The sequence below is a fragment of the Talpa occidentalis genome, unplaced genomic scaffold (assembly GCF_014898055.3).
Source record: "Talpa occidentalis isolate TD23 unplaced genomic scaffold, MPIMG_talOcc4v2.1 talOcc4.2, whole genome shotgun sequence".
Taxonomy (NCBI): Eukaryota; Metazoa; Chordata; class Mammalia; order Eulipotyphla; family Talpidae; genus Talpa; species Talpa occidentalis.
This window is the reverse complement of record NW_023602073.1, coordinates 19,516,710-19,527,717: the sequence shown is the minus strand read 5'-3', so window position 1 is coordinate 19,527,717 and position 11,008 is coordinate 19,516,710. Positions and strand designations below refer to the sequence as shown.

At 43.3% G+C, this 11,008-nt stretch overlaps 1 non-coding gene across 1 annotated transcript; it reads left to right on the top strand.

Moving 5' to 3' along the window:
* The first annotated feature begins 4,021 nt into the window (after window positions 1-4,021).
* TRNAL-CAA (transfer RNA leucine (anticodon CAA)) lies at window positions 4,022-4,127 on the top strand. The gene is made up of 2 exons: window positions 4,022-4,059; window positions 4,082-4,127. It is a non-coding gene; the product is annotated as a tRNA-Leu (tRNA).
* Window positions 4,128-11,008: the final 6,881 nt, after the last annotated feature.

Sequence of the window (11,008 nt, the reverse complement as noted above, 5' to 3'; positions counted from 1 at the left end):
AAGATTGGGCTCCTAAATGAACTTGAGTTTTTTTTTTTTTTTTAAAGATTTACTTTTTATCTATGCATACAAGAACTGGAGTGTAGGGAGAACAGGTGGATCTACTGAAATACACTGCTGAGGGGAGCAGCAGGCAAGACAGGAGAGGTCTGTGGTGCTAGGAGGACTAGCTCCCTCCCTGCAGATGGAAGGCCTTAGTTGCTGGCGATAGCATGATAGCTCTGATACTTACCCCTATGCCACCTGGGAGACCTTGAATTTGAGTCTTGAAGAGAATATGGCATCTATTCCTGGAAGAGTTAATAAAGTGAATTAAAAGGGGAAAAAAATCACATAAAGTACAGAGCAACAAAGATGACTTGTGGATGAATGAAACACTGTCACAGGAGACCTTAGCATGGAGTGTGGTGGTCTGAGAGGAAACTGAAGTCCCAGGTCTACATTTCTTGGTACCCTTTTTCTTGGGACTGAGAGGCTGGTACCCGCTAAGAAGGCACTTGAAGTAAGTTTTGACTTGATTAGTAATTAAATCAGTAGGCCCTAGAGCCTTCTTTAATCCAAGAATTTCTCCTGGGATAGGTCTCTTTGAAGGAAAATGAGAAAATCCAACAGCGGTGGTGTAGATTATTGTAGAAGGAATTGGCTTTGCCAAGGTGTTAGTAAAGTAGCTTGGGTTTCAAATTGTGCAAACAATACTTGAATTTGATGTTATTGTACCAGTTAGATTCCCTTTTTCCATATCAGAGAGAAAATGTAATTTTTTCAAATCTGGCTTATTTGTTGGCTTTTGCATCTGAAGTCTGAAATCTAGCCAGAGCATTTGAAAATAACCTTTTGAGGTACACTCATCTCTCCCAGATTCCTCATTCAGAGCACACACAGCTGGATAATAGTATGGAGTGTAATTGTTAAGCCCTGTTTAGGGTTTCAAACGCAAGAAGAATTGGAAGAGAAAAAACAAATTTCAGTCTAGAGAGATTTCACACTTTTCAACCTACATATTTACAAAGAGCTGGAAAGAACTGTACCCAAATAGAAAAATGCTTTTGATGAGATTGTGAGCAACTTTCCCCCTCTGTTATTGAACTCTTTGCTATGGAAACCTTTAAGCACACATGAAGAAAACACACCGTGAAACACCCACCCCTACACCATCTCCCACTTTCATCAACTATCAGCTTATATCAGTCTCACTTTGAATACAATTTCATCTCCATTTTCCCCTACCCCTATGATTTTACTATTTCTTCAGGCCTTTCAAAATCCTACTTGGGGTCTCCTTGGTGGCACAGGGATTCAAGTCTCAGCTCTATCAAGCTATCACCAGCCACTGAGTTCCATCTGAGTTCCATGCCCAGCCAGGGAGGTGACTCACATGGCACAGCAGACCTCTTCTGTCTTGCCTGCTGCTCCCCTCAGCAGTGTTTTCAGTCAATCTGCCTGTTTTGCTCCCCAGCTCTCTGGTGAATCCTCTCACCCTCCACACCTCTGGCCTACACCCCAGCTCTTATATGCATAAGGAAGTAAAAATCAATCTTAAAAAAAAATCTTTCTTGTAGAAGATATTTTCATCCAATTGAGGCCTGCCTCTGGGGAGTCCTCTTGCACAATAAGTATTGTTAATAAACAGTAAAGATATTTACATATTATATTCCAGAAAGTGCTTCAAGCCATTTTAAACATAAAGTCAAGGTAGCAGGAGTTTAACTTGACAGAAAGAAAGAATGGGACAAAAAAATGAAAAGGGAGAAAAGTAAATGTAGGACATTACAAGGACACTAAAAGTGGGACACAGTTTGTTCTCTGAAGGATCGACATGGGACCTTTCTTAATTTCATAGCTCAAAGTGTTTCCTGTGAGATAAGAACTGATTGCATAATTAAGGGACTTTTTAAATAAAAGATAGGAATTTCTGCCTGGCTCTGGGTAAATGGAAATGGTCACAAGGGTTTATCTTTCATATAATGAGTTTTACAAATGAATATGGAAAGATGAACACCTCAATTAAAAATTGATAAACAATCTACTGAGAAAGAAAAATAATTTAAACATTAATGGTGAGCTTCACTAGTAAAGCATAAAACAATGCCTTACACTTTTTACTTTTTAAAATATTTTATCGTTGGGCCTCCGTGATGGTGCAAGGGATTAAGTCTCAGTACCATGAAGCTATCCACAGCCACAGTAGCACGAGTTCCATCCCCTGGCCAAGCAGCTAACCTACATGGAGCAGCAGACCTCTTCTGTCTCCCACACTGCTCCCCTCAGCAGTGTATTTCAATAGATCTGCCTGTTCTGCTCCCCACTCTGTGTCTGGTGAATTCTCTCACACTCTGTGTCTGGTGAATTCCCTGCACCCCCTATCTCTGGCCTACACCCCAGCTCTTGTATGCGTAAATAAAATAAATCTAAAAAAATTTTATTGCTAATTAATCACAGTCTTCTGTGTTGGTCACAGAATTTCTTCAAAATTTTTGGTAGAGAGAGCGGTTGATAATATGTATTTAAAAGCTTGTAAGGGCCTTCCCTGGTGGCACAGGAGGTTGAGCACTGTGCTCCCCGCAATGTATTTCCCCAGTCTGCCTGTTCTGTTCCCCCCTCTGTCTCTGGTGAATCCTCTCACTGTCCTGCGCATCTGGCCTGTACCCCGGCACTTGTATAAAATAAATAAATCTAAAAAAAAACTTGTAAAACTGGAAATCTTTGATCTAGGGTTTCCATTTAATAAACTGAAGAAACCATTACAGACGTTTGAAAATGTCTAAGGATGTCCTTTACAATATTGCATATGAAAATGAAAAAATAGAAATAATCCAATGTTCACCCACTGGTTTGACATGGGGTTGCTGCAGTCCTCTGCAATTAGAAAAAAATAATATAAAATTTGAGCAGGTTACTATACCCAGGTTGGAAATCACTTCCATAACAACTTCCTTCCAATATATCTACATCTTATGAAAGAAAATAAGCAAATCTCATATTTTGAAAGGAGATTAGGAAACCCTGTACTTCTCACTTCCCATTCTCTAACTCTCAAAAATAGGGTATCTATCAAAAAGTGTAAATCTTAGCGAGGGCCTACTGAAACTCAAATTTCATCCTGGAAAAAAAACTACTAAACTTTGCCCTGCAGAAAAAAATAAGGGGGACGGGTAGGGAGAAAAAGGAAAACCTTTGTTAAAAAAACAGAAAAAACCTATAGGGACAAAATTTGCTTACAACGACCCCCCCCTCCAATCTGAACCCCACAGCCCAAAACACGGCAGTTGCACGGGCCAGATCGTCGACCCGGCCCCCACCGGGAACACGTACGCACGCCAGGCGCCGTCCTGGGCAGCCACCGGCATACAAAGGCAATTTTGGTACCGTTGACGTGACCCCTCTGGGCGCCCGGCCTCGTTAAGGAATCATCTCTTATTGTTTAGTCTCAGGGCTTCATTAAAATAAGTGACCTCGGACCTTCCGGGCCCAGAGCTCAGCGCTCTTGGTGCCAAACTGAGAACCCGGGGAGAGGCGGACCCGTCAGCCCGACTGTCACCCCGACCTGCCTCTGGACGCCGTGGAGGTTTAGAATCCGGAACAGGTGGGAGGGACGGGAAGGTGGCCCCGGGGGCTCCTCTGGACCTGGGACGCGTCACTCCGGGGGGACAAGGCAGTGTGGGGGGGGGGTCAAGGGAACCTAAACACAGGAGGTCAAGTTAGGTGAGGCCACACTATCGGGCCTTTTGTATATATATGTTTTTTAATTTCTCACTATCTTAAAGCAAGAGACGCTAGGGCGCCACCAAGCACACCTGAGATTTGGGGGAGGACAGGCTTTGGAGGGCCGGGGAGAGCGGTGCCCACCTGAGCGCGCGGGTATAATACGTCTCTCCTTGGCCCGCAAACTCTTCCACCTACAGGTTGGGTTTTCCTTTGGGGACGGTTATCCGGGGACTCTGACGCCGACGCAGGAACTACGTCACAGAGGCGCCGCTCCGCCAGTCTATTTCAGCAAAAGATCTGCCGCCTTCCTCAGGGTGTCAGGATGGCCGAGTGGTCTAAGGCGCCAGACTCAAGCTTCGCTTCCCCGCGCTGGGGATTCTGGTCTCCGAATGGAGGCGTGGGTTCGAATCCCACTTCTGACACATACTTTTTTGTCCCTCTTAATTTCCCAAATGAATGCATCTGTGTGAACAGAAGGCCGTAAATAACGTGCCTACCGAAATTGACTTTCCACTTTTTTCTCAAAAGGATAACGAACATTAAAAAAAAAATTAGAAGCGGAAGCATCGCGATACTTCTCGGAAGTCGCGGGATTTGGGGCCAAAACGTTTAATAATGAGGGGCGAGTAACCCCTCTGAGAAATCGCGAGATTATCGGGAACCCGGGAGACTCGGGACGGATTAGTTAATTTCCTAGTTCTGCGGGAGGAGGTTGGGCTCTACCGCGGGTTCTGGGGCGCTTTTCCTCTGTGCCCCCGCGTTATCCCAGACCCTGCCCCCCACCCCCCCACCCCAGGGAAGTTCCTGTAGCGCTTTCCCACCTGTCACAGCCGGCGCTGGCGCTCGCGCTGATGTGTGTGATCACAGCCCACACTAAAAAGTGTTTTAAAAAAGGAAATCCTACCCCGGTGTCTGCTCGTTCTCGAGGAGTTTCTTTGTAAATTACGCACATGCACACGGACGCCGGCGTCTCACCTCCACAGTCCTGACTCCCGATTACCATTCTAAGTTGTGAATAAAGTGTGAAAGCTGTACCATGCTCCCTCAAATGTTACCGCATCGATATATTGTTACTTACAACTCTATTTTCTCTGCATTTGCATAATTGTATTCATAAATATTTTGTTTGATTGTTCGAGAAATGCGGGCATACCAACAAAGCCTTCCTTGTTTTTTTGTTTTTTGTTTTTTCCCCACAATATAGCTTGGACTTTCCCGTGTGAACTCTTAGAGTTTTTCCTTACAAAGCAAAAAATTACAAGTCACTCCACAGACTAGACTGTGTACTGCTTCATTTATCCTCTTCTCTTTTTGCTAAACATTTTGAATATTTGTTATGACCATTCATGCAATAATTATTTAATTGTTGCCTCGAGAGACAGTCCTGGGGCTGTGGCAGAAAAAAAAAAATGGAATGGAACACAGTAAAATAGAATAGAAAGTTTAATTTAAAAATAATGAAATGGCGTGTTCAAGATTTCCTTATCTCTCAGGAGAAGGACATAAACCCTTGATCTTGAAACTAAATGTCTAATGCCAGCTATTGAAGATATATATATATATATATAGATAGATAGATAGATAGATAGATAGATAGATAGATAGATACACACACATATATATGATCATGTATTTCTGTCATTAGGATCACTCTTCACTGTGCTCATTTGATTGTTTATTTTATCCTAATAGCCAAGATGGGAGCAACTGGCAAGGTGAAAGAAAGAAAACTGCTTTAGTTGACAACAGAATTTTCAGATGTTCATCATGGACAGGATCCAATGATCTCTTTGAGGCCGTATTCTGAATTCAGATCACTGAAAACAAATGATTTCAGGTACTGCCAAAGAGGCTCAGCTTTGTGCAGGACTTGAATTAACTAGTTAGGTGAAAGATGAAATTAAATATAAAAGCTTAAGGAGGGGAAATGCAACTATGCTTCACAAGATTTCTACTTGCATTATTATTATTATTAGTTACATACATGTACAGGGAATGATAGTTTATGTGCATGTGTACCCCACTTCATAAAATCATTTTCAGAGAAGAAAAGTGTGAAGACTGGAAGAATTAGTTTCTGCTGGAGAGTTGGGTGAATTAGAAAAGGACAGGAAGATGAAATGTAGGAGAGGAGATAGCGACTGTCTCCCCTGCAAATTACTGAAGCAAAGGGACGAAGGGAGCTGTCATAAATGACTTTTCTATGACTGGCATATTGGATTTTTTAAAAAAAGATTTATTTACTTATGCATACAAGAACTGGGGTATAGGCCAGAGGTGTGTGTAGGGGCATGGTGGTGAGAGGATTCACTAGAGACAGAGTGGGGAACAGAACAGGCAGATCCACTGAAATCCACTGTGAAAGGGAGCAGCGGGAGACAGGAGAGGTCTGCTGCGCCATGTGGGTATCTCCTTGGCCAGGGATCAAATTCATGCTGCAGAAGCTGTGGATAGCTTCACAGTGCTGTGCTTAATTAACCTCTTGCATCTAATATGGAGGCCCATATTAGATTTTTTAAAGTTGACTTTATTTTTAAAAGAGATGACAGAATTTTTATAAAACTACTTTTTAAGAGGAACTTTCCTTTTCCTGGTTCATTCGCAATTGCTATATCTAATTATTGAGAAGATGCTTCAGCAATCATTCACATTTCACTGTGCCCACCCCACAGGAAGTGAAATTAGAATAAGAGTCTTAAGTAAGGCTTTACTGTCTTTGATCCCCATTTCTCTTTTAGGTGCCATTAATATTCAGCTTTACTTCTGTGGTTACCCCTTAGCCCTTTGCATTGGTGGTTTCCAGGGGTACTCATGCCTTCACAGAGCTTCTCTTCAGAAACTTGCAAGGAAAGCCAAGTTCCCAAAGCTACTTAGCTTCCTGAGAAAACAAACATAAAATGAATTCCCTGAGGCAGGCAGCCTACCATGCACCCAACTATAATACAGAGTGAAAGTGCTAAAAGAAACAGAAGATAAAATGCCTGTGAAGCACTTTCTTAAGCTTGAAGTACTTTTTTCAGTATGAAGAAGAAAAATCCAGAAAAGAAGCCTGGGTGGTGGGGAGTCTGATTTAAATGAAGGGAACAGAAAGTGTGATGGCCTAGATGGACCCAAATTAGTTCTGATTGCATTTATGAAGAGTTTACTACAAAAATGAAGTGGGGAAGGAAACTGGGGAGATTAGCTGTCGATATATCATAAAAGGCTTAACTTTTGTTGGGGAAAAGTAAAACTTCCTCCTGCCCCTCTGTATTAATCTCAGGTTGGTCAAATGATCAGTTTCACATCAAACAGATTAAAAGGAGGAGTGGGGGTGGCAGGTTTGGTCTACATAGACTTGTAGATTCCAAAGACATTAAAGCAAATTGGGATATACGTCCCGGGCTAAGGAATGGGGTAAGTGCCTGCAGCTTGAAGGACAGTGGATAGGGACTCACATGACAAGGTGACCCATATGCTAGACTGGTGCTCTGTGAGTAGATATTTGCCCTCGTAAACAAAAACCACTAACTAAAAGGGTACCTCTCTCCCTGGTCTCAACTAAAGGAGCACACTAAAGCCATAGCCTTGTGAAAAAGCTGCACCAGCAACAACAAAAAGTCATTTCCAAGCACATCAGTAACTTGAAAGATTTCAAGGTTTATGGTGTTCCTAAAACTCCCAGTTCCCAGAAGATGAAGCTCTAAATAGAGTAAATTTTAACAACCCTCCTCGCTTTTCCTCAGTGCATGGATGACACCCAGTAGATACATTAACTGGACTCTTCCCTGGACCTTCTCTGTAAAAATCCTTGAAAATGTAAAATGCTTTCTTTGCAGACTGTAGAATGTTCTCATTGTGAGTCTCAGAATTGGGGCAGTTCTCGCAGACCCTGCTTTCAAATCTTTCAGATACATATACCTGATAGTGGGCTTGCTGCATCATATAGTAGTTCCATTTTTATTATTTTGAAGAACTTCAGTTCTGCTCAGTGCCATTTATGGCATGTGCCCTCTTCCTGGAACTGAACCTAGTATGACTATCCTAATAGACATTGCTCCATAGGACAGTTAGTTTGGGATAAAAGCTCCTGCTTGGCTTTGCCTTTCTCTCTGAGGTTACTGTTTGGGAGGCGGTAGCCATTGTGTTTATGAACTAATTGAAGTTTGGAGAACACGATTTCCAAACCATAGAAAATCCTAGTCAGGGCACTCCCTGATAATGCAAGGGGTTAAGTCTCAACACTATGAAGCTATCCGCAGCCACTATAACATAAGTTTTACCTTACCCACGCCAAGGGGGGTAACCCACATGGTGCAGCAGACCTCTCCTGTCTTGCCTGCTGCTCCCCTCAGCAGTGTATTTCAGTAGATCCACCTGTTCTGCACCCCACTCTGTCTCTGGTGAACCCTCTCACCCCCTGCACCTCTGGCCTGCACCCCAGCTCTTGTATGCATAAATAAATAAATCTTAGAAAAATATCCTAGTCAGAGACCTTGTTTCCAGAAATCCAACAAATCCCCACCCCTTTAAGTTGATTTCTGAGGTGAGTTCAGCCTCCTGTCCCCTGCCCCCTTTCCCAAATAAAAACAACTCAGTACTGAGCTTTGAGGAAACCAGCAAGTTCGTTCCGTTATTCCTTCTGCCTGGGATACCCTGCCTGAAGAAGCCCCTCCCTTATTCTTGATCTCAGTGGTTGTTTATGTCAGTCATGTTTTCGTATTTTGTTTCTCTGTTTACTTAATTTCACTTTTCCTTGAGGATGTGTGCTGTTTCTGTCTTGTTCACTTGTATGGAGCAGATGCCCCATATATACTTGTTAAATATGGGTTTAACATTTATGTGTGAACTGGCAACCAGACCTCAGCAACACGAAAGAAAAGGACACTGAATAATACTTTGCAAGCTTATCCAAGTCTGCAACAAATTGTACCAGTGAGGAAAATACAGCATCGGGAAGGGATTTGACCCTTAATCTTCTGAACCTGAATCAGTGGACATAACCATTAGGCAGTTAAGTAACCTGTGCCCTTATTGTATAAGATACAAAAGGTATTCAGAGAGGTGGGGGTAAAGGGGTGGGAAACCTTTCATTGTTGCTCTTGAGAATCCAGCCTAGTAGAATTGCTTATTTGAAGTTAAAATTCACCAACAGTTACAAACTATTTACCACACCCTCTAAAACTGCAAAAATGAATGCATAGATGTCAATAACTGCTAGATGGTTCATCACTGAAAACCTGTGGAAGTCTGATTAATGACTTGGGAAAGTGGGGTGGGGAAGAAGACTCTAGGCCAGGTGCTGATGCTGCAAACACTGAGGAAAGTCTCAAAGAGGAGGGAGACAAAGAGCTCTCAGACAATAATTGAGGAGGGTGGGAATCTGAAATGCTTGAAGGTGGTTCTGGAGGAAGGGCAGTGATGTCCTGGAAGTTTCAAAGAAAGTTCTGCCAGAAGTGCAACGTTGGCTTCAACATGGAAAAAAAGTAGGTCCTCCAGTTCATAGATAATGTAGGCATAAAAAGCATGGGATGAATGAATGTTGGGTGGGGTGGTATTCATCCTGGGATTTGGTGACTTCTCTGCTGGAATTAGACACTTACCAAAGTTGACTTGTTGACAAGATGTCTGTGGTTTATTTTGGGTTAAATCACATTAGGGTTTTCGAGAGAACCTCACTCTCACCAACAGTGTGGGCAGAACAGGAAAAACACAAAATGTCCAACCTTTACTGCTTTGGAAGCAAAGTCATTACTCCCACCAAGTCATTCTCTCCATGGTTTTGGTGCCTTGAAAATGAGTTATTAGAAACAAACCAAATCGGGCCTCCCCTGGTGGCGCAGCGGTGGAGCGCTGGGCTGCGAAGCTGCCTGCAGCCTCTGCAGTGCCGGTTTGATCCCAGGCCACCAGCAAGGGTCCCGAGGGTCCCACATGACGTGCAGATCTCTCCTGCCGCCCGCCGCTCCCCTCAGCAGTGTATTTCGTCAGTCTGCCTGTTCTGATCGCCGCTCTGGCTCTGGTGAATTCTCTCACCCTCCCGCACTTCTGACTGTACCCAGTGCTTGTATAAATAAATAAATAAATCTCAAAAAAACCCAAACAAACCAAATCAATATGTAAATTGTCAAATTTGGGCTGTGACTTAAACTCACACAGTAATGCATGCCAACTGTATCTCAATAAAACAGAAAGGGGGGAGGGGAACCACAGAAAAATTGCCCTCTTGGCATCCTACATTCTCCCACAAAAGATGTGTTACCCACCACCTCCCCCCACTCATCCCACTGTTTTCTCCTACAGTATCCTGTCTTGGGGGTGTCATAAAAAAATTCAGATTGGGGCCTCCCTGGTGGCACAGGGGATTGAGCACAGCGCTGTGAAGCTGTCTGCAGCCTCTGCAGCATGGGGTCAATCCCCAGCTGGCCAGGAAGATTCCCACATGGCGCAGCTGACGTCTTCTGTCTTGCCGGCTGCTCCCCTCAGCAGTGTATTTCAGTACATCTGCCTGTTCTGTCCCTACTCTGTCTCTGGTGAATGCTTTCACTCCCTGCCCCTCGGGCCTGTACCCCAGTTCTTGTATAAATTTAAAAAAAAAAAAACTAGGATTACTACAGAAGCCTTCAGTCAACATACTGCAGGCTTTGAAATCTAGCTCAGAGCTGGAATCTAGACAATGCTGAGGGAGAAGGGAAGGGTGGATGGGAGGAAGGGTGTCCCTGGAGAACAGGTTTGAGTAACAACAGTGTGTTTCCCCCTCATTCCAATATAAGAGTTTCTAAACTGTTGCAGAATTACATTCAAGAGAGACAGCATTAAACTTTTGGAACTCAATTTTTCTTGTTTTAAAGGGGAGATAACCTCACCGGTTTGTGGAAAAAAAACAAAACAAAACAAAACAAACACACACAATCTTACCTCTGTTAAAAATAAGACAACAGCCCAAAATGGAGTCACTTATGTTATGTCCCACTCATCAAAACAAGACTTAACTTCATTCCAGTGTCAGCTCTTCCAGAAAAGGAATCTGCTGCAGGACAAGCACAGTAATCTTGCAGTAACCAGCACAATTTTTGTCTACTGTAACCTCCTTGTTCCTGCTCCCTCTTCCTATCATTTTGTTCAGCTCCTCAGAGCTCTTATTAAATTTTTAAAAATATTTATTTATGCATACAAGAGCTGGGGTACAGGCCAGAGGTATGGGGGGTGAGAGGATTCAGCAGAGACAGAGTGGGGAACAGAACAGATTGACCAAAGTACACTGCTGAGGGGAGCAACAGGCAAGTCAGGAGAGGTCTACTGCGCCATGTGGGTAGCTCCCTGGCCA